The following is a 21,068-nucleotide window of genomic DNA, read 5'->3' as shown; positions in this document are numbered from 1 at the left end:
AGCACGTGACGAATAGTGGTGTCCCCTATGCACTCTGTATAAACGGGAACTCCACGGTCGAGCAGCCAGTCGCTGGCTCACCTCTGAAGATGTCGCCCGCAGATAGTAGCGAAACGTGAGTAGGACGAATTTCTACTGTTGGACCACGGCTTCTTAGTCCGGAAGTTTTGATTAATGAAAACTAACGTGGCCTCCTTACGGGAACTACACAGTCCGTCACCTGCTGTTACTTACGAGAACCACAATAAATTTCAGTCTCGGTAATGGAACAGAAGCTAGAGCCGCGCTGCTGTCTTCTGAGGGTCGATACGGGTTAGCAGGCGAAGAGGCACAACGTAAAAGTGTGCTTTGTTAATGAGCAGAAGAGTTATTCACGGGACGCGCGGGGCAAGGGTGGAGTGTAGTGGAGGTGCAGCGACGGCCATTAGCGGGGCGCCGCTCCACACGCACGCACATTCTGCATTGCTGCAAGGCCAGCGGGTCCCAGCTGGGGATCGCCCGCGCGCGTGCGTATAAATCTCGGCGGCGCGGCTCCGGCGAGGAGTCGCGAAGGACGCCGGCTCTGAAACGGTGGCGGGCAGCCGGCAGCGAGACGGAGACACGCCGCAGGTACAGTAGTGGAGCAGCGGGGGAGCACTTGGGGGGCGCCGGCGCTGCCAGCTAACGGAATAGATCTGCAGAGCTCTTTAAGGTTCAAATGGCTCTGAGCACTATGGGACTTAACATCTATGGTCATCAGTCCCCTAGAACTTAGAACTACTTAAACCTAACCTAAGGACAGCACACAACACCCAGCCATCACGAGGCAGAGAAAATCCCTGACCCCGCCGGGAATCGAACCCGGGAACCCGGGTGTGGGAAGCGAGAACGCTACCGCACGACCACGAGATGCGGGCGCTCTTTAAGGAAAAACAGTATTTGTTACGCGGCATTTCTTCTTTACCGAGGGCACTAAATAATGAAGTAGCGGCTACACGTTACTTGAGTAGCAACATTATGTCGGAATCCCAAAATCGGGATTTGCCTAATCAAGATTTCGCCCCGCAGATCATGAAATTTTTTTACAGATAACCTCATTTCCTCGGACATAGACCACCTGCCAATCTTATACGGCAATGAAGCAGTTGGTGTTCGAGTACTGGCACACAGAGCGTCCACGCTTGAAATAAATAAAGATGTACCTTAATTGGAGGTAGCTGACTTTTTTTCCTGGGGTTACGTACATCAATAGGGAAAAACGAAACCATTATAGGATCACCTGTCTGTCTGTCCGTCCGTCCATCCATTCATTTAAAACCCTTTTCCTCAGGAATGGGTAGGTGTAACAAGCTGAAAATTTTCACTACTATCTGTAGTTCCTTGGCAGTGTAGTAAATAGTAGCTTGTAAGTAACTGCAAACGAAAGCTGCGGCAATCTATGCCGCATTCACCGATGAGACAAAACATTATGACTGCCTGTGTAACAGCGTGTTGTTTCACTTTTCAAACTCAGTACAACAGATATTATGCTTGGCACGGTTTTACAAGTCCTGGACAGGATTCCTGAGATGTCTACTCACAGGTAGAGCAACTCCAGCAAAGTACGGGGTGGAGGTTTACGGACACGCAGCTGGAGCTGTGTTCCAGTGGGAACGCATCAGGCACATTTGCTGGCTGAGGCACCAATGTGAGATCACTATAATCCCCCTCAAACCACTGTAGCACGATTCTGACCTTGCAACAAGGAGATACCGTGCTCGAAGATGTCATCGCCGTAGGGGAAGACTTCAAGCGTGAAGCGATGGTGGTGGTTCGCAATAGTATGCACGTAGTACGCTGCTGCGACTGGGACTGCGATTATCACCACAGATCCCCCGCAAGCGTAACTCAGCACAACTCTGCCCTCACCCGCCTGCACGGCTGGCGCAATGCGTGTTTCGTGCAGCCATTTGCCTGGGTGACGGCGTGTAAGGACCCAACCGTCGTCCTGGTGTAGCAAGGAATGCCATTCATTCGACGAGTCACACTTTTCTATTGATCCGCGGTGAAAACTCGGTAATACTGGGCCCACTGCAATCATAACTGACGGTGTCGTTGGGTCAACACAGGAACAAGTAGGGCTCGTGTGGTGTGGAACTCCATGTTCAACAGTGACCTTTGAACGGTGTGCTCCGATACCTTTGTGCCTGCGCCAGCATTGTGCTCTGTCTTCTGATGCCCCCCACATCGCTGCCTACCCTGGATTACAGAGCGGGGGATCCCCTGACCTCTACTTTTGTCATGGGACGTTGTCGTTCGATACCACAAGGCCTGCTCTATGTTTCACTATCCTTCAACCACTTTCCGTAGCTGGTAACGGCAGCAGTACGCCAACACGTGACTAGCTTCGCCGTTTCAGGGATTCTCGTTTCCTGCCGCAGCGCCGCTGACAGTGCGCCCGTCGTCAAAACCGCTCGTATCTCTGGGTTTCCGCATTTGCAGCCCGTATCTTCCCTGTAGTGGCAGCCCGTTCGCCTCTGTTCCGCTTAGTGCTTTCCTCACTGCGACACGTGCCCACAGCGCCAGCACGAGGCATTCAGCATCGCGCTGGGCAGTGCTCTGAACGTTTTGCCTCGTCAGCGTATTTCGACGCGTTACTTCCCGTTGACCTAGAATCGCGCAATCTGGCAACAAGCAAGGTTTCACAGCAAAAGTAAAGGAAACAAAATCAGAAAATAATTATTAATTATATCAAACGAAAAAAAATATCTTCTATATTGCACTGTCTGCCCGTCTGTTAACTCGCCTTTTCCGCAGAAACGGTTCGCATACTAAGCTCTGTTTTAACCTGTCGTTGTTAAAAAATTTAACCTATGTGAATGCAATCAAAAGATACGGCCATTTGTCACACATATTGATGCTCACAAACTTACTCATTGTAACATCCAGGGTACTTCTCATTTGCGTAGTATAATGAAATTTAGCAAAAACAAGGTTTAACAATACAGATAAAGGAAAAAATTCGAAAATTGTTGATTTGTCGCTATTTTGTCGAAAGTCGACATGTTGAGAAACGTGGCTGTTGTACTTAAGGTTTATAATTTATATAAAAAACAGCTACCAGCCACATGTATGGTTTAAAAAGGTTTATTCTCTTCAGACCATGACCGGCTTCGGATTTTTCTTTACAAATCCATCTTCAGATGGCAGATTACAAGCATTCTTGGTTGGACCTAGTTTTGTTTGTGTTATTCGTTTGCTGCACTAGGAAAGAAAAGAAATATTTTTGTTATATCGGTAATGGTATTAGTACGAAAGAAGTTAACACCCCCTTCTTAAATAACTTTGAAGAAGTTTTTACTTTTTTAAAATAACTTAAGCCCAATATTCCATCAAAAACATCCAGTATACAGGCCCCAAAAACTGCTTATATGTCATTGAAAAATTTCATAATGAAAACATGTGCATCGCATATTATGTCATATATTAGAATTTATCTCCTTCTATTGTAACAACTAATTAGTAACACTCAGTAATTCTGTACTACATATAATTTTTGTAATCTTATTTGTATGTAATTTTATTTATTCCGTTTTAGATTAATTTCATATAATAGCAAAGAGATATTTTACTGTACCCATATCGACTATACAGCATCTGTAAGTTAACATCGTTATGACTGTAAGCTCTTTGCAAATATTGTTTTCGTTTGTAATGTGAAGCTGGGCCACGTTTTGTAAATGTTATTCGTGTGTGCTGCGTGTGTAATTAAGATGATGAGGCAGAAAGTGACGTCCATTGACTGGAATAGCACTCACATAGTGCATATTGAAAAGTGTATTAAGCTGGCGATCGAAAACATAAACGCACGAATATTTCGTCAGGCAGAACTACACAGCTCGTAAGTACACTAATCCTGCAAGTTTACTAATGTTTATAAAAACCATCTCATGAGCAATTAGATTTTGTAAAAGAAGTAAATCTTTCGTACTAATACCATTACCGATATGACAACAAAAATATTTCTTTTCTTTCCTAGTGCAGCAAACGAATAACACAAACAAAACTAGGTCCAACCAAGAATGCTTGTAATCTGCCATCTGAAGATGGATTTGTAAAGAAAAATCCGAAACCGGTCGTGGTCTGAAGAGAATAAACCTTTTTAACCCATACATGTGGCTGGTAGCTGTTTTTTATATAAATTATAAACCTTGTTGATTTGTAATTATATAACACGAATTCTTTTTTTTTAATGTCTAAAGACTTGGAATTTCCGCTATCAGTATCTTACCGGTATCGATATCAGGCAAAAATCGTAGAGCTTCTTGATTCCCGGGATGGATGAACTGTTTAGAACTGTCTGTGTACTGTGCGGAATCCTCGGTGCTCAAGTCCACTTTTTTCTTTTTTTTTTTTTTTTTTTTTTTTTTTTTTTTTTTTTTTTTTTTTTTTTTTTTTTTTTTTTTTTGGGCTTTCATTATATATGGCCAGCATAACATGCAAGGAAGCACTGCACTAACCGCGGTAATCAGTTTTTCACGCTGCCGGGCTCCACTGGGCCTTACTTAGCAAGCGAGAACGTGCCGCACCATTTGTAGGCTTTACCCTCCAGTGAACACGTGCAGTGGATGCACAAGCAAATGTTTTCTGCAAGAGTAGAGTGCCTCGATTTAATCTGATCTCCCTCAGAGCCATTCGAACCCGGAAATGATAAGGGCCAAACATTAGACTGCTCGCGTTAGGCAACTTCGCGAGACGTGTGAATGAGGCGATTGTTCCACCAGAGTGACAGCAGCGGCTCCGGAGAGCACCGGACACAGGTCTCGTGTCCTGGACGAACAGGCTTCAGATGTCCGTTCAACCATTCTCATGTTATATCGGTTTGCCAAATCACTTCAGGATAACGACGGTATCGTTGCTTAAGTACGATCAACCTCATACGTTTCGCATCAATATCCAGTTCGAGCTTCTGCTCCGTCTCTAATTACCTCGACGTGGACGGGACATTAAATCTTAATTCTTTTCTTCAGTGTTAGTTTTTCTTCGGACTTGGGACTTTCCCTCATCCTCGAACTGCGCATAAAATCCGTCTACAACATTACTTACTCAGTTGTATTCTCTCATTTGGAAGGCAAAGAGCGATCATTATTATTAACATTATCATGATTCTTTCCGAGAAGTTTCGCATTTTTTTAGATGCAGCCTGTCAGTAAAATAAGTGTTTAAATAGTCCTTATTAGGAATAGTGCAGTTACTTGCTCCAGATGTAGAACAACGCCTACCCGTTTCCGTTTTCCGTTGTTCAACGAATGAAGTATAACACATTCTACTACAATGACGATACACAATACTCCCTCTGCGCATTTCATTAGAATATACAGTACATTCCGAAGTTCAAAGTATGCATCATTTAAACATGAGTCCATCAAACATGAAGTGGTTATTTATTTTCTTGGGGTAATCTGTGTTACTCGTTTTAATGACTGTGTCTATCAAGTGGCAACGTAGTCTCTGTCATAGTCTTGGACTTCTTAATCCACACTGATTTTGATTGCTCGATCGTTTGCAAAACTTCTTTAAAAGAAAGCAAACATTAATGACGACTGTGGTCACACACACGTTACAATAACTGAGACAACGCGGCTATCTACCTTCTCCAATAATTAATCAAAACTCGTGCCCAGCACTCTTGCAAATGATTGAGGGACAATAACCTCCCATGAGCAGTATAATAATCACTCGCATAATAATAACTGTTCATTTACCTTAAGCCGGCCACGGTGGCCGAGCGGTTCTAGGCACTTCAGTCTGGAACCGCGCGACCGCTACGGTCGCAGGTTCGAATCCTGCCTCGGGCATGGGTGTGTGTGATGTCCTTAGGTTAGTTAGGTTTAAGTAGTTCTAAGTTCTAGGCGACTGATGACCTCAGAAGTTAAGTCCCATAGTGCTCAGAGCCATTTGAACCATTTACCTAAGGATATACGTGCGCTAGCCCAACTCGCTTACTCTGCACAAGAGTTAACCACCAAAAGACAAGTGACGGCGCTCCTATAATAACGAAGAGAGAGAGAGAGAGGAAGGCAGCGATTATTACAAATGTAGATGAAAACCCGAGATTGTTACCTACTTGTGAAAGGCTAACGGCAGCAGCAGAAGAAAACTGATTGAAATATTCTTGTTCATCACGTGGCGAGTGGATACTACCCATCTTATCGCCAGTATCGCTTCCTTGCACAGAGAGGAAAGACTGAAAGAAATAGGAGTTGTCAGTAGCGTTGAGCTACAGTTGCACAATAGTTTTAAAAGAATAAACCGCTGTTTGACTGTGTATTATTGTATTTATCTTTCGTATTATCCACATTTCAGCTTTTATGCCATTATCGAGTACGATGCTAAATGTTGTCACTCCATTATTAAGTCATATTTGTTAAGGTAGTCCAAGGCATGTGAATAAGGCTAACACATGTCTTTAATATGTTAACATGCTAAATATATGTGAAATATATTTTCACACACATTTCACCTGTATCTCTAATGAATTTTGTTCTGCACTTTCATTTTCACGCAGCACAATGTTTGTGACAATCATCTGAACTATATGCTATACAATAGTACAATAATGCAGGTACATCCAGTGGTATATGTGGCTAATGTCTGCAAAATCCATTGCGAATAGAGTTTGTAGCAACGAAGTTATAAATTTAAATGTCTTGCAGGATGCGGCGGTTTTTCACGCATCTCACTGTTTATGGCTTCATATTTCTTGAACTATGTGTCATACAATGACTAGTACATTCAGTGGTACAAGCAAACACTTTCTGCAGAATGTGTCGCGGATACAGCTGTAATAAATTCAAAGGTCATGCTTCATACGGCAGATTCATTGCACTAACAGCGAAAATGTAGTAAGCGATAAATGTTTTTGCTTTCGTCATTTTGTAGGGATCTTCTGCAAAAAAAAAAAAAAGAAAAAAAAACTTTCGTAAAGGTTTTTAAATTATGTGTAAAGTTTGCTGGAAGTCTCTAAGTGCTCTCCTCAAATATTAGACGAACAGAGTATGGGTATTCGCGTACCGTGGGCCGTACAGTTTCTTGACCCGCAACCCCATCCCTTTGATAGATGGTTCTTACACCCCACAGCGGTGATTACCAGACACTAAGTGGTACGTGCACCAAATTTGGTTGAAATCGTTCTAGTGGATTAGGTAGAGATGTGAAACTTACATACGTTCGTATATATGCGGATCCCTTTCTTATAGTTTGTATTCATGCCATACGCATCTCACAAGGAAGATTAAAATCTTATAGTTTGTATTCATGCCATACGCATCTCACAAGGGAGATTAAAATACGTGAAAAGCTGTTTCGACGATTTTCAAATAAAACCAACTGGTTTTCGGTGCCAGTTTACTATCGAGCATGAGGTATGGGTTCATTTCATTCCGGAAAGCAGAATGATTGCAGGGTTGTGGATGGAAGCAGGTGACGCCAAATCAAGATAGGCGAATACGACATCATTTGCGGGACATCCCATGATCAGTATTTTATGAAACTTCAAAAGGATCCTTTTCCTTGATTATCTAGCACAGGATAAAACAAAAACTGGAAATACTGGATGAACAAAGACGTGACAGTAAACGAAAAAAAGAAAAATTCGCAGCAACGCACCGGCATACAGAGCTGCAAATCACATTTAAGTGCTTGGCAAAGGGTTCATGGAACCAACTCCGCAATTCTCTATTATTCCAGTCTCGTATAGCCCGCTGAAAAAACGAACACCTATATCTTTCCGCGCGACCACAGATTTCACTTATTTTATTATGGTCATCGTTTCTCCCTATGTAGGTCAGCGTCAACCAAATATCTTCGCGTTCGGAAGAGAAAGTTGGTGATAGGAATTTCGTGAGAAAAACGCCTTTTTTAAATAATGTCCATCCCAAACACTGTATCATTTCAGTGACACTCTCTCCCCCATTTCGCGATAATACAAAACATGCTGCCCTTGTTTGAAGTTTCTCTATGTACTTCATCAATACTATCTGGTAAGGATCCCACACCGCGCAACAGTAATCTAACAGAGGACGCACAAGCGTAGTGAGAGGCAGTTTCTTTAGTAGATCCGTTCCATTATATATGTGCCCTGCCAATAAAACGGTCTTTGGTTAGCCTTCCCCACAACATTTTCTGTGTTCTTTCCAATTTGTTGTTCGTAGTAGTAATTCCTAGATATTTAGTAGAATTTACGGCCTTTACATTTGATTGATTTATCGTGTAACCGAAATTTTAACGGATTCCTTTTAGCAGTCATATGGATGACCTCGCACTTTCCATTTAGGGTCAATTACCAATTTTCGCACTATACAGTTACCTTTGCTAAATCGTTTTGCATTTTGTTTTCATCTTCTGATGACTTTACTAGTCAATAAACGTCATCTGCAAGCAACCTAAGACGACTGCTCAGATTGTCTCCCAAATCGTTTATATAGATAAGAAACAGCAAAGGGCCTATAACACTATCTTGGGGAACGCCACAAATCACTTCGGTTTTACTCGATGACTTTGTTAGCTTACGAACTTTGGCTTCTCTGACAGGAAATCACGAATCCAGTCACATAACTGAGACGATATTCCACAAGTACGCAATTTCACTACAAGCTGCTTGCGTCGTACATTGTCAAAAGCCTTCCAACACTTCGTGCGAGTAAAGAGCTAAGCGTGTCAATATACCTCGTTTTCTTCGAGGTAATTCATAATTTTCTAGCACAGTATATGTTCCAAAATCCTGCTGCATATCGACATTAATGATATGGGCCTGTAATTTAGTGGATTACTCCTACTACCTTTCTTGAATATTGGTGTGACCTGTGCAACTTTCCACTCCTTGGGTACCGATCTATCGTGAGCGAACGGTTGTATATTATTGTCAAGTATGGAGCTATTGTATCAGCATAGTCTGAAAGGAACCTAATTGGTATACGGTCTGGACCAGAAGACTTGCTTTTATTAAGTGATTTAAGTTGCTTCACTACTCCGAGGATATTTGATTCTACGTTAGTCATGTTGGGAGCTGTTCTCGATTCGTCTTCTTTGGTGAAAAAATTTCAGAAGGCTGTGTTTAGTAAATCTGCTTTGGCAGCACTGTCATCGATATTGTCTCCATTGCTATCGCGCAGAGAAGGGATTGATTGTGTCTTGCCGCTAGCATGCTTCGCATACGACCAGAGTATTTTTGGATTTTCTGCCAGGTTTCGAGACAGTTTCGTTGTCGAAACTATTATTAGCATCTCGCATTGAAGTCAGCACTAAATTTCGAGCTTCTGTAAAAGATCGCCAATCTTGGAGATTTTGCGTCCGTTTAAATTTGGTGTGTTTTTTTCGTTGCTTCTGCAACAGTGTTATGAACCGTTTTGTGTACCAAGGAGGATGAGCTCGGTCGTTTATTAATTTCTGCTATAAATCTCTCAGTTGATGCCGATATTATTTCTTTGAATTCAAGTCCATCCGGTCTACACTACGTTGTTATTTTGGAAGGAGTGGAGATTGTCTCTCAGGGACGTCAAATGAATTTTTATCTGATTTTTTGAATAGGTATACTTTTCGCTTATTTTTGGAGGAGTTGGGGGTTGCAATATTCAGTCCCACTACGACAACCCTGTGTTCACTAATCCCTATATCCGGTTTGATGCTCGTTATTAGCTCAGGATTATTTGTTGCTAAGAGGTCAGGTGTGTTGTCATAACATTTACTATTCGCGTGGGCTCATGAACTAAGTTCTCGAAATAAAATAGAGAATGCGTTTAGCACAACTTCGCATGATGTGTTACTCTTACCTCCGGAATTAAACATGTATTTTCGCCAACATATCGAGGGTAAATTAGTCACCACCAACTATAATTATATGAGTCAGGTACGTATTTAAAATCAAACTCAAATTTTCTTTGAACGTTTCGGTAATTGTATCATCTGAATTGGGAGTTCCGTAAAAAGATGCAATTATTATCTTATTCCGATTGCCAAGAATGACCAACATTTCGCAGCACGCTTATCTGAAACGTCAATTGTAAATGAGCGAATAAATTCAATAATATAGGTATCATTGCGAACGAAATAATGTGGGCAACTACGTTTCCTGAAACCAGGCAGCGAAGACTAAAAAATCATACAGCCAGCAGCTACAGCTGATGACTCCCAGTTTCTTTTCGTTTCATGAAGTTTTTCTTTCATTTCCAGCTTTGTTTCGTATCGGCAGAGTGCGAAAACTAGGAACACAAGACAGCTCTGCACTCCCCATAGTAGCGAGCGGAAAGATTTTCCACTGCAAACTTTTCGAAATACGGACGGTATTGTACTTCAAGGTATCACAGAAACTATGGACCATAACGAAAAGAAACTTAACATCTGAGGTCATCAGTCCCCTAGATCTTAGAACTACTTAAACCTAACTAACCTAAGGACATCACACACATCCATGCCCGGGGCAGGATTCGAACCTGCGACCATAGCGGTCGCGCGGTTCCAGACTGTAGCGCCTATAACCGCTCGGCCACTCTGGCAGCCAATGTGTGGCTATAAGTTGTGGAAAAATATTATTTTCTTACCAAACAGTTTCATTGTAAAAAATGTCTTGTACAGAATATTTTGTACAATGTAATACTGATAGTCCTGATCCTCTCTTCATCACTGCTCTGTGTATACTTGGCATGCTTGCTTCTAAAGGTGCCTCGTCGTTTAGTGATATTCATGACATATTCAACACATTATTTAAGTAATGACAAATTTAATGAGGTGGCTTAACCATTTCAAGACTTACTCGTGAAAATGGTCTATGACTGAAATCGGTTAATATTAGGGTTTAAAATAAAAACAGCTGATGGTCAGACATGCATCTTATACTCTACTTGACGGCTGTTGACAGTCACCTTCCAAAAATGTTTTACATGTTCACTGTTAAGATTTCCCCCAAGAGGACTCTGTCAGAGTTATCGTTAGCCGCATGCAAGTCAGCTGGTAGCAGCTTTTTTGGGGGGGCTGAGGAAGGCTGCGGTAAAGGAAATGGTCCCGGTCGTCGTATGGAATGACGAAGTTCTTGCTTGATAAGTTCTGCTGTCCCTCCCTCCTCTTTGTCCTTGCCGGTCTGTGCGGTAAATGTACATTGCTCTGATTGTCAGTGCAGTAGTTTCACGCTAGTGGCTTTCAGAAAATAGCATTACATCGAGCCTGTGCCTGTGGATGAAGTCTGTTAGTTCAGTCTTGTTGGGGAGCAGTGCATTTGCGTTTCAGATACACGTTTTCAGGTTTCTTGCGCGGCGTTGACGGTCCATTTTATGGTGAAAGAAAAACTCTCGGTAAATTTCCTACGAGGGAAAGCATGCTTGTGAGTTTTTGATGCGGGGCGGTGAGAAATTTTTGAGATTCGGTGCTGACGTCGTAGGCTCTGGTTCTACTGCCCGTGGTTCATTGGTGAGTTGTGCATCTCTGCTATTGTGCACTGCCTCGGCATAACATTGCTGATGTCGCCGTCTGGGTTGTCGAATCGCTCGCCTTAGTTGCGGCGGCTCGTGGAGACAGGTGTCCTGTGCGTGAGAAAGAAATCAGTGCGGTTAGTTCTGAAACTCGTGCTGTGGTCGTCGCTGCTCTGCTTGCATCTCTGGCGTGGCGGAGTTCTTGATCACTGTTGTCTTCCGTGGAGCTGGTTTCGTCGTTGTTTCGTGTTTATATTTACGAAGTAGTTCTTGAAATTTCGGACAGTCCCTCTAAGTCGCCGAGTGATCCTGCTCACTGATCGCGCATTCTGGTTTCGCGGTGCGTGGTTGGGTGCAGTCAGCTGATTCGTATGGTGCTCCACAACGGACGCACCTAGTAGGCAGACTGCAATAATGTGCAGCGGGCTCAAATAGCTGACAGTGGCGGCACTGTACCGGTCCCTCTTTGCAGTTCGATCCGCACATTGGCATAAAGAAGGTAACGAGCCTCCTAGATCTCGTCGCTGTCTCCTCCAGCAGGTAAAGTAACTCGATAGATAGGTTGTTGTAAGAGTTCCTTCGTATTCTCGTCCCTGTTTTTAAACTGCTAAACATTCAGGACATTGCAGCCTTTCTTTCGTAGCGCGGCATGGAGCTCCTGTTCTGTGATCTCTATCGGTAAACGTTTGACTGCCACCTCTAGTTCCCTCTCCTCTGGCTCCTCGTACCTGAAGAAGGGAATGTTGTTTAGTGCGAAAAACTTTAACGCCTTTCGTTGATCTCCAAACGTATCAAAGTGATATTTGATACGATCTTTCTGGTAAATGGCGTTCAAAGTTCCTTACTTTAGTCGCATCAGCACACTGTTGAATTCAACGTGGTTTTTTTGTTCAATGTATGACGACTGGCGGCACTTTCCGCGACGTACTTCCCTCTATCGTCGTCTTGGTCTTCGGTTGAGTTGTGCGCAGCTCCTTCACTGTCTGCATTAGATGACCGATCCGTGGACACAGTAAGTGAATATCCTGCTCGACGTTTGCATCACCTGTGTGTCTCTGAGCATATTTCTCTGACGCCCTTTATGTTTGACTATCGTAAATGCTTCGTCGTCCTGGACCTGCGAATTGGCCTCGTCCTCTGTGCTATCCTGCTGCATGACTTTGTCTTCCTATGAGGGGAGTTGTTGTTCTTCTTCTGATTCATCCGACGGTGCGTGGCGTCGCGAAGAGGTATGTCGTTCTGCGTCTTGTTTCGTCTGTCGGACGAGGAGCTGAATATCCAGTCGGATGTTACGCGGCCTATCTCGGTGAACAGTGGCATTTACAATTGAAAGTGTTGTGGACTGACAAGACAGCCAGTCCACAGTGACGGGTAACCGAAAGGCACGCACTTAAACTCACGCAGGCTGGCGTGAGGTCCGAAACAGGATACGTAATGAATGCTATAAAGAAAAGTACGTAGCTGCTAGAATACTTAACTTTAATGCACAATTGGTGAACATTGGTCTTGTTGATACAGTATATGCGTCATTAGATACATAGCAAAAGGATAATTGGCGCCTTGCTAGGTCGTAGCCATTGACTTAGCTGAAGGCTATTCTATCTTCTCTGCAAATAAGCGAGGCTTCGTCAGTGTTGCATTGCTAGCTAAGTCGTCCGTACAACTGGGGCGAGTGCTAGTAAGTCTCTCTAGACCTGCCCTGTGGCGGCGCTCGGTCTGCAATCACTGATAGTGGCGACACGCGGGTCCGTCGTATACTAGCGGACCGCGGCCGATTTAAAAGGCTACCACCTAGCAAGTGTGGTGTCTGGCGGTGACACCACAGAAAGAAAACAGCCCTCGGTCACTATTTTTAACGAATTAACCTGGTTTCAACACTGCTAGGAGTGTCTTCCTCAGAATTTAAATCAAAGAATGGTCTATAACATGTTCACAGAATTATGACTAGAAACGTGTGATACTGAGTATAAGTACGGAATCATCGTGAAAGACTGGCAGTACTTATATGTCATTTATAAAGTAATAAATATGCCAAAAGGGCAGTAGCCACAAAGATATTTAAGATAAAGAAAACTGTGATGGCGAGCCACTAAGGGCTGCTCGTTACTTGCACGGTGCAGGTTTCAAAACGGACTGAGGTGCCCGCGTTAACAAATGCGGCCAGGTGAACACGGCACTGCAACGAGCGCGCCATCTAGTAGCCGTTGATACAATTAGGCTGCTTCACACTGAAATACAGGCAGAAATGATTATAAATAAACAGTATTTCGTACATAATGGAGAGCAATGTTTGTTTGATACTAGCATACAACATAACATTTTGTCTACATCGGAGCTTATAACAATAAGATAAAATATAAAAACAACATTATGAAAATGCAGATAGGACTGAATGACAACTTGTAGAAACCAATATTGACGCGAAGTACAGCCAAGAAACATTTGATAATTAAAAAACATAGGACTACCTTAGAAGGAAAAGAACATTTCGGCAACCCGCATAAGGAGACCCGAAGTCAGATATCGAGTAACGGCTTTATACCGTTGAAAAAAGTTTTGTTACGTAGCTGTAGTTGTTCGTTAAGGATGAGGCTATTCTTTCGAGCAAAATCCTTGAAAATCTCTAATTCTTCTAGAATATCTAGTCTGCACCTTTCTTTTCGGTGTGCAAAATGTTGCTATCACAGATGGCTTTAGGTGAATGACCTGTAATTAGAAGATGGTCGGCAAAAGACGAATTTTGGGGGCTAGTGCTATGTTTTTCTTAGCAAGTGTTCTTTATAGCTGGTAGTGAAGGCGCGTCCAGTTTGTCTTATGTAGTAAGAGGAGCAAGTATCGCCGACAATTTTGTAGAATTTTCTAAAGGGGAACGAATAGAGTGTAAATTATGAATGAAGTTTTTTTCAAATTGTTATTAGTAGAAAAAGCAACGTTGCAATCGTATTTCTTTCGAAGAATGCGTTGGATCTGATAAGAGATAGGCCCCACGAAAGGAATAGAGAAATATTTTTTTGAGTTAGACTCAATAACAGAAGTGCCTAGCGTAGTAATTCTTTTAGCAGTTTTCTTTTTAAGGATGTCATCTACTATGTTAGGTTCATACTGATATTGTTTTAAGTACATTGATTTCGTCGTTGAACTTTACTTTAGAAAGTGGGATGGAAATAGCTCGGTGAAGAGCAGAATGAAAGAAGGCTTTTTTATGCGATTGTGGATGAGTAGAATATGCAGGAACGATCTGGTCGGTATATGTTACTTTACGAAAAATATTGAAGGAAATTTTGTTTCTATGGTAAGCGTCAAGTCAAGGAAGTTTAATTGACGGGCCTCATTTTCAAATTCGATAGTGAAAGAAATTTTCTCATGAAGATAATTGAATAGGTTAAAGATACGATTAACACCGTCAGCGGGTCCTTTGTAGATGATGAGAATATCATCAACGTATCTGGAATAAGACAGAATGCCTAGTGACGCAGCTGGAAAACAATTAAAAAATTTTTCTTCTAGGGAGCTGATGAAAATATCAGCAAGGATACCAGCGAACGGATTTCCCATAGCGAGTCCGTCGGATTGCTGGTACAAATGTCCATTAAATTCGAAGTAGGTGTACTTGACTAGGACTGAGATGAGATTCATGAAGTCTGTCATTTGTTCATGTGAAATATCTTTTTTGGACCGACGTAAATTTTTTTCTACAATTGTAAGCGTTTCAAGTACGAAGACGTTAGTATGAAGATTTTTGATATCGAAAGAAACTAACGTGGTGTCTGAACTGCATTCTAAATATTTTATTTTTTGGACTAAGGTGTGACTGTTCGGGACGGAAAAACTGTTCACAAAAACGAATGATTTTCTTAGTTTCATGTAGAAATTTGTCCAGATCATGGTATGCACTATTCATACTATTAGATATCGGGCGTATCGGATGATTAGGTTTGTGGATTTTAAATTGAGACCGAAGTTTTGGGGGTTCGTCTGGACACGTGCTTAATGTTTTTTGCACAGCCTGGAGCCATCGTATCCAAAGAACGTTACCGTGCGCTGCTCGGCGTTTCCGGCGTCAGCCTCGGCCGCGCGCGCTGCGCCCTCTTTTGTCTCGACACCGCGGCGTCGCGCACTCTACTGGTTGTTCGGACCGCCGGGAAGAAACGCAGGATGATTTCGTGAAGCGATCTGGAGTTCGCGAAATCGAGGAATCAGCCGGCGCCCCTCGTGGCGTACAGAAGACGTCCCCTCCGGGGGCGGAGGTGCGAGGAGACGACCCTTCTCGACGAGCCGAGTTATTTCGCGCAGTACGGAAAGCTGAGACAATCCAAAGTGCGTTCCGTTGCTCGGGAGAGGATTGCGGACTGAACTTGGCGGTAGTGCACGCGAGGTTTCCTTACAGGCAGCGCCGTCGAAGTCGCACACCAGATGGCGCAGCCAGTGGCCGGCTGGACGGTGGTCTGTCAGCCAGCAAACGATATTTCTTAACCGCGATGCTTTTTTGTGACCATTTCCCTAGTGATTTTTGAAATGCATTCCTGTATTGTTGGTGTATTGAGAGTATCGGCGGGAGATGAATGCAGTGGGTTGTAGGAGGTGCTCTGAACTGTTGGCGGTTAACGTGCTCCAGTCCAGCGGTCGGTTATCGAAATCTATCCTGAAAGTTATGCTGCTGCAGGGTTTTTGATAATCTACGTTGCCTCGCAGGTCAAAGCGACGCTGGCTACGCTTGCACAGACTATCTGGTAGTGACATCAGAGCAGATTTTTAATCAGAGTCCGTAAATAAGCGTTTCCGGCTACGTCCGCGAAACAGCGCGCCGCCCATTGATAAGGGAGAATGACTTCTGGCTGCAGAAGCTGCGAAGAACGGACGAAAAACGCGTTTCAGTTTTAGTGGACAGATTATGCCACTGGAATTACGTGAGGTGATCTGCACTGACCAGATGCATACTACGTTGAAAAATGTCGGTGTTTTTATCAAAAGACCTAGTTTTTAATAGACAGACGAAGAATGTTTGATGTTCATTAAATGTCACGTATATTGGACGGGGCAGTGATTGTTCCTAGAATAATGAATTACGTCGAACAGACCTGTTTGTCGAACGATCTCTGTTGTGTGATTACAAGTATAAGCTGTAGCCGTCACGCATTCATATGAGGGCATGCTGCAAAGTAATGTCTCTGACTTTTAATATGAAAACTACTAAAACTTTTTAAGTGAAACGAACATTCTACGCCCTTATTCTCCATGTCTACATATTTGTTTCACAACATAGGCGCCCTGGCGACGAACACATTGCATTCAACCAGAATCCGGGCTGTTGATACCGTCACTGCAGAAGAACGGACTCTGTTGACAGAGCCACAACCTCATCTCTGCTCGCACAGCTTCATCACTGTCAAAGTGAAGTTTTCGGAGGTGTTCTCTAGTTTTCGTAGGTCATCCACCCCGAGCACTGTCACACATGTCGAGGTTAGCACACAGATTTCATTACGACCACGAACAACCCCTGCATCGCACATCACTATTGTTGATACAACCATCACCGTACACAGATTTACTTCTTCTATGGATTACAATTCGAAGTACTTTTTGTGTTAGAAACTTGATTATAGCACGGCGTTTTTCACGCATCGGCATAATTCCGTTACACACCGCCACGTTACACGTTTCATTTCGAAGCGCTTTACCGGCGCAGAGTTCCAAATAGATAAAACATAAATAATAAAAACAAAACAAAAATCTCTTAACAGCAACTGCTCTGAGAACAATACAAATTTGGATAAAGAAATCCAGTTTGCGTAGGTTCGTGAGTGGCGGCAGTGTGGAACACCGGCGTATTACGTAGAATCCAGTGAGACACGTAGGAGGTGATCTTAAGTTTCTTTCAATAATTTAGTTAGGGAACAAAATATCGACAAGTTTAACAGTTCTTGAAAAAAAAATACAATTCCTTGAGATTAACGTCGATATGATAACTTCACCGGGGACCACATTAAAACTTCCCGGCAGATTAAAGCTGTGTACCAGACCGAGACTCGAACTCGGGGTGTTTACCTTTTACGGGCAAGTGCTCTACCAACTGAGCTACCCAAGAACGACTCACGGGGAGCTTGGAAGGCAGGAAACGATTACTGGGGGAAGTAAGGTTGTGAGAACGGGTCGTGAGTCGTGCTTGGGTAGGTCAGTTGGTAGAGCATCTGCCCGTAAAAGGTAAAGTCCCCGAGTTCGAGCCTCGGTCTGGTAAACAGTTTTGATCTGCCAGGAAGTTTCATATCAGCGCACACCCTGCTGCAGAATGAAAATTTCATTCTAGAGCCACATTGTTTGTCGATCGATGGGCGGAAAATTTGCAATACCGGGACGAGGTCCGCTCCACGCGGCACCGTTAGGAGCAGGTATGCCGTTAACATGCGGAGAGGTCGGCATTCCGAGAAACGATTCGCAACGGTGCGTCCTGCGACTCCCATTGCGAACTGAACAATTGCCGCTTCCGGAGGTGACCTGTTTGTGCCGACTGGCAGCGATACCTTTTTTAAGTGGAGCAGCCAGTGAGTGGAGCTCTCTGGGGGTGGTCCACCCGGCGGGGGCGTGTGGCCACTTTGTCCTGCGAACAGACCGCCCGGCCCGACAGGTGGCGTTCCTACTGCCGCACCTCGGCCTGCCCCCTGGGGGGTGGGCGAGGGGGAGCGGGCCCGCGAATGTGGATCACACACTCGGGCTGCGACGCCCCTTCTACACAATCGACTTCCTCGTCTCAGTTAGGTACCCGAGGCAAGTGGGTCTGCTGCAGCGCCCCTGCCGTTTTATTCCCTTGCTGAGTCTTGTCGGTTTTCAAAGGTAATTTTTGTTCACACGTCAGCGCCAAAATTGACGGTGTTGTGAGAGATGTCTGTGGTGCAGTTTCGCATCTGAATGGTGAAAGTGAGGTTAATGAGGGACTATTACTTTTGCAGAAGAATCGAAATCATTAACAAAATGTGGGAACGAACAATGACAGTAGAGCTTATTTATCACCAAAGCAGAATTCAGAATGGAAGTTCTTGGCAAAGGTCGTGTGGTAAATTTCCTACACTCCTGAGAACTGAAAGTACAGGAAAAGTGTCCTCCAAATATTTCTGAACATACACATTTATCTGCTCGGGAAGATACATACTTGCAAACAAGTCAGATCATAAGCGGAACGCAGTGAATAGCGCCCTTTCGCTCTATCCTCTCTATCTTGTTTTCTTGTACAGCGCCAAATAACGAAAATTATTTTCCTCGTCCAATAATTCTGACTTTTTCACTGATGAAATAATTTTCAGTGAAAAGTATTTATTTACGTTCTTATTTATGAGTAGTGTCCTCTGTAAAACGTAAGTTCTTTTTGCTTTCTCATATTTCGTCTCTCTTGTAGGAGAAAACTACTAGGAAGGAAAAAATTTCTGCACCTTGGGTAACTTCAGTGTGCCACGAAAACAAAACGAACAACACAAGAAAGACTAAGACGAGACGAATAGGAGTGAGCTCGATCAGAATACTCAACAGACTCCGCCATAGTACCTTCTCTGAGCATGAGCAGCGCACAGCACACAGCTCGATCAGAATACTCAACAGACTCCGCCATAGTACCTTCTCTGAGCATGAGCAGCGCACAGCACACTCGCAAGTTTAGAACTCCGCACTCGGCACAATCTATCACTGACGTCATACAGACACTCGCGTCGCGGTTGGTTGCTGATTTACACGAGGGCATCAAAGGCACACGCACTTAGAGCAGTCGATTTCGACCAGAAAGTCTCTCGAGTCAAACGGGACTAATAGACGTGACTGCTCTTTGCACTCCATACCAGTCACGTGTTTTACCTTGTACGTTGTTCACTTTGTCAAGCAATGTGGCACTGGTGCAACCAGCGAGCAAATACGTATAGTGTATCATAATTAATATCGAAAGCTGCCACTCGCGAAAATACAAGATAATAGAAGCGCGAACTTTGCAGTAAACGTGGGTCCGCATGTGAGCCGTTTGCGAAATTATTGCGAATGTTTGGCTACTAGCTGTCGCTGTCGCGAGTGTTAAGTATTGCCGCAGGTAGCTCAGATATTTCTGAAATGTGACTATTTCGATTAAGTTCTCGTCTAATAGGGCTCGAGTTTCAGCCATGGCCCACCTTAACAAGAGCTACAATACTGCTTCAGCACGTAGCAAGTAAAGGGGCCCCGTAGACAGCCAATGATAGATATTCTGCGGATTATTGACGTTCTCTCTAGACTACTCAATAATATTATCAATTATTTTGCAATAATACTGTGGTTCGAAATGTTGGACGATAAAGACATCGGTGCTCTGATAGTTATTGCACTTCGTTACAAGCAGAGCACTCGCTTGCCCTGGATGGGGGTGAAGGGGTAGGATTTGTTCCCGGTCGGCTGCTTTCGTTAACGTTTCCTTTAAGGTGTGTGTGTGTGTGTGTTATTATTTTCGACAAGATTCCAGCTGTCCTGCGTGCTACACCGGACTGCGGTAGTAACTCAGCAAAAGATTTCAAGCTATTCCAATTTCTAAGAGAAGAAAATCAGAACGCGAAATGGTTGCAAAATTGTTGAAGTGAGAAATGGAAATGTACTATACATTTCAAGTTCTGTAAGGTAAGTAAGTGGATCATAGGCACTTTTCCATGAAGGTGTCGACATCTGCCTCACAGGGGGATAAATTATCAACAGTTATGACTATTACTTTTGAAATAATAAACAATTTTTTCCCATCTCTGTCATATTTATTTGACTACGCCTTACAGGTTGAAAGGCTTACCTGCCAAAATAGAGGACGATGCTTCAAACCCGCCTCTGGCCATCCTGATTTAGGTTTTCCGTGATTTCCCTAAATCGCTCCAGGCAAATTTCGGGATGGTTCTTTTGAAAGGGCACGGGTGACTTCGTTTCCCATCCTCCTCTGAACCGATGGGACCGATGATTTCGCTGTTTATTACCCTCCCCCAAATCAGCCAGCCTGCGAGCCTGCTAAAATATACGAGAAGTAACGAAAAATGTTGCACAATGTAAAAAAGTTTTCCATTCTCAAAACTTGTGATAGCAAACGGGTAAGTAACAAGCGAAGTTGGTGGCTTGCGCGTCCCGCAGAGTGCGGTAGCAGCCTGAACTACTGTTCCCACCAGAGTTGTGCAGAGGCAAGCGACCAGGCGTCCGCTATGGTGCGGACAGGGGTTCAGCCTAGGGCGCTCTCCTCCACCGCATTTAATCGTCAACAGCCACGTGGCCTCCGACTAGAGTAAAAGCCTATTCCACACACATTACGACCTTCGGCACCCACACGTTTCCTCCTAAATTTTGTTAGAATATTATTTATCCAGCTTCCATAAGACTTTACCTTACGGCTTGGAATACAGTATACAACTGCCTCGGTTCATTTTCTATCTGTTCCATTAGCCACACGTCCCTCCCATATTGCGTTCCTTCGCCGCACATATAATTGCTGCTCTCTTGTGCATTTATCTATTTTCCTGTCTCTTCCGGTAATTTCAAACATGTATCTCTGTGAAGCTCATTGAAAGCCCCTTAGCTGTCGAGTGAATGATGTTTATCATCCGTCATTGCTATTAAGACATAACTGGCTGGACCCACTAATAGCAGACGTTCGCAGAAAACCCATAGGAAAAA

The 21,068-nt window shown here is 43.6% G+C and overlaps 1 protein-coding gene across 1 annotated transcript in view; it reads left to right on the top strand.

Annotated features, from left to right (window-relative positions):
- The first annotated feature begins 549 nt into the window (after positions 1-549).
- The window catches only part of LOC124795256 (cholesterol 7-desaturase nvd), a 121,298-nt gene continuing 100,779 nt past the window's right edge, over positions 550-21,068 (top strand). The window contains exon 1 of the mRNA XM_047259201.1: positions 550-609. The gene's annotated coding sequence lies outside the window, so the exon portion shown is untranslated. The remainder of the gene's footprint in view (positions 610-21,068) is intronic.

The sequence above is a fragment of the Schistocerca piceifrons genome, chromosome 4 (genome assembly GCF_021461385.2).
Source record: "Schistocerca piceifrons isolate TAMUIC-IGC-003096 chromosome 4, iqSchPice1.1, whole genome shotgun sequence".
Lineage (NCBI taxonomy): Eukaryota > Metazoa > Arthropoda > Insecta > Orthoptera > Acrididae > Schistocerca > Schistocerca piceifrons.
Note: the sequence above shows the minus strand (reverse complement) of the source record. Positions and strands in the feature narration are given on the sequence as shown.